This window comes from Coptis chinensis, chromosome 2, assembly GCF_015680905.1.
Source record: "Coptis chinensis isolate HL-2020 chromosome 2, ASM1568090v1, whole genome shotgun sequence".
Taxonomy (NCBI): Eukaryota; Viridiplantae; Streptophyta; class Magnoliopsida; order Ranunculales; family Ranunculaceae; genus Coptis; species Coptis chinensis.
In genome coordinates, this window is record NC_141457.1 from 60,847,608 (window position 1) to 60,851,109 (window position 3,502).

The window sequence follows — 3,502 nt, forward strand, 5'->3', positions numbered from 1 at the left end:
CAAAACAAAATAAAAATAAAAATTAGCCTACCCATTTTTGAATGAGTCTGAGAATAGAGATGAAATGAAAAATAAAAATACCTGTGAAACCAAGAATTTGTTAGTTGCTTCAAATAAGAAAATAAAATTTCCATCCAAAGAAAAGAAAAGAAAAGAAAAATAAAAAAAAAAAAAAAAGTTAGAACTCCAAAAACATAATCAAAAGAGTCAAAAACCAAAAGAAAAAGAAAAAAAAAAGTTAAGGATGGAAACAAAATGTAGAAGCAAAGTAAGAACAAGGATTTCTCTAGTTACATAATATGAAGACTCTATTATCTCAGACTTGTCTTTTTGAATATCCATTTCCTTCCTTCTTAAACCATCTCTTAATCCCCATAATACCTAATAAAGACCTCTAGCTCAATTAGAAATAGGTTAGTGTGATAGTAAGTGGCAGATGTGTTTGATTGACTTCGGCTTCCTTGTGTGTCATTGAGATTGTAAGGTAAAGTGTGGCCACTACACACTAGAGTGAGCGAAACTTGAGTGGAAAAATTAGAGTGTTTTTGTCTTGACATATATGTGAGGACCTATTTAAGGACGTTATTCCAAAGTTTCAGAAACGGACCTGTTACTGCATTTCATATCATAGTTTACTATATATATGTTTATCCGTAGATGATTGATTATTATGCACGTATTAGCTTAAATTTTGAATTGATTATTCTGTATTCATTGCTAGTGAGATGTATATATATCTAAGAATAAAGTAGAAAACAGTAATTTTATTTCGTAGTCATTGTAGAATAGATGAAGTTTGTGAGTACCTTCGCTGGAAAACTCTCACGAGGCTATAATTCGTCCACTAGGGAATTCCTAGTGGTTTAAGGCCTTATTGCATTTGGTCAATGCAATCGCACTCGGAACTCCATTTTTGGTCAATTATATTAATTTCTCATATTTATTTGAGGACAAGCAAAATTCTGTTTGGGGGTGGTTTGATAAGAGCCCAAAACTGTAGTTTTAACCCCTTAATATCATTACATTTAGACCAATTATGTTTATAATAAATAAGAGTTAGTACTGTTTACGTGCTTTTATGTATTTTATGTATTGGAGTCAAATATGTGAAGAAATATGTTACTTTTGCGAGATAAAAGAGCAAGGGTTGGTTGCTAAAAAGTTCAATGCTTAAAGGCCAAGATTCAAGGAGAAAAAACATTTTTAAAGCCTGGTCAAAGCTGAAAAGTCAAAGTCAACGCGGGCAGAAATAGAGCAGAAAAATCAACAAAACTTCCGCAGGCCGTATCTTTGGACTCAGACCTCAGAATTGGGCCTATTATATGTCAAAACGACTGGCTCGGAAAGATCTTTCTAATGGTCTATACCTTGATCCAATCGTAAAAGCAAAAATAGATGAAAATTCTATTGCAGTAATTTCTAGCAAAGAAACCCTTTTTGGACTTAAGTAATTAGGTTTTGGGCTTGATTTAAGGGACCAAAACTTGGCTCCAAAGCCTATGCACGAAATTATAAACCTATCCTTCTCTTATATAAAGAGGACTAAGGTATAACTCTCGATAACTTAGTTATTATTTAGTAGATACCCTAGATTTTTTTAGTTATTATTTAGTAGATACCCTAGATAACTTAGTTATTATTTAGCAACTTAGGTTTTAATTCATATAGCTTTTCATTAGTTTTAAGTTAGTTGTTTGTTCTTCATTATTCCATTAGATTAATAAAATCCCAGTTATTGTTCTTCATTATGTCTTCTTCTTATTTATATATTAATGATAGTCTAATAACTTCTAGCTAAACCTCCATTAGAGGAGTTTGATTATGCTTGATGAAGACTTGATATGTTAGTTAAGATTATTGCTTTTTAAGAGTTTCACTATAGTAGGTTAGTTGATTTTCCATGAGAATGGGTTGAACTTCCTCACATACTAATTATTAGTTGCTCTCTGCCATGAGTAATCAGGGATCAAATACTTAATCTTTATTGGTTAGGATTGCAATAATCTATACTAGGATATTAGGAATACATCAAGTGGAATCAAATCCCTCTAATCCGTTCTCTATATTCACATCTTAGTATTAAATTGCTGGTAGTATAATCTAGTTATCATAACTACAATCACAGTATTAGTATAATTAAATCCATTACTCTCATTATGTTTTGTTAGAATTGTTTGAATTAGGGAAACTTACGTTTAAACAAGATAAGAGTGGAACGAATTCTCTACTCCATATATTCACGATAACCAAGAGTAGATAACTTTGATATAGAGTAGTAAATAGCTTTAGTTTTACTTATTCATAGCATAAATAGTTAAGAGTAGGTAAAACTATTGTTATACAGTTTATCAGTGGAAACACTAGTTCTTTATCTAGAATAGTTTGGAATCTTAAACACATTTATGGATTTAATAGAGAAACATGTATGAAAATGGGCTGGATGGATATCTTGCTCACAAAGTTATACTCATTTGAATTTGTCAACTGAGTATGACTAGTGTTTTGGGATTGAATCAAATATGAGATAAGTAATGAAAACTTGTGCGTATTGAAGAGAAGATGAAAACTAGTATTGAAGATAATAATAACTTAGTTTAATCACTAAAGCTTGAAGAACATAAAAATAGAAAACAAGTAAATAACAAATTATACTATTAAATTAAAACATATTATCTACTCATAATGACCAAAGATTAGCTATAGGGTTTCTACTCCTAACAAACCAAATGGTTTGGACCCTAAAACATTGGATAACTAATTCTCTACATCTCTTTGGTTTATATAGGAAACCAATTACATAATTGCCCTTTCTTCTAGAAACAACCTTTAAGCTTTGTGGGCTTTTGACTTTAGCCCATACAATTGAATTCTTGATTTGGCTTGAAGTCTTTGAGTCTTCAGCATTTTGCTTGTCCTCAAGCAAAAGATGAGAGAGAATAAACTAAGATCACAAATGTGTGATTTATTATACTAGTCTTGTTTCGCGGAGTGCGATTGCATTGACCATATGCAGCAAGGTCTTAAACCATTAGGAATTCCCTAGTAGACAAGCTTAAGCCTCGTGAGAGTTTTCCATAGAAGGTACTCACAAACTTCCTCTATCTAGTACAAAGGGTCTTGTTTCCTTGTTTATTCTTAGAGATCTATACATCTCATTTGTGGGAGAATAAGGAAAAACTCCTTTGAACTCAGAATAATATATACACGATAATTTAATCATCTAAAGATAAACATGCAAAACATGAGCGGCGAAATGCAAAAGCAAAGTCATTTTCAAAACTTTTGGAGAGCGTCCTTAAGTGGGTTCTCACAGGGGTGTGTTACAATCACCACTCTCTTATAGATTCACTCAAGTTTTGTTTTCTCAAGTGTAGAGGGCACTTATATTCCTCATATACACGAATGGCGTCCAAAGAAACCGAGGTTGATTGATCATAATATCCACTTCCTATCACACCATCCTATTCCTAGTTGAGCTAGAGGACTTTTATTAGGAATTACG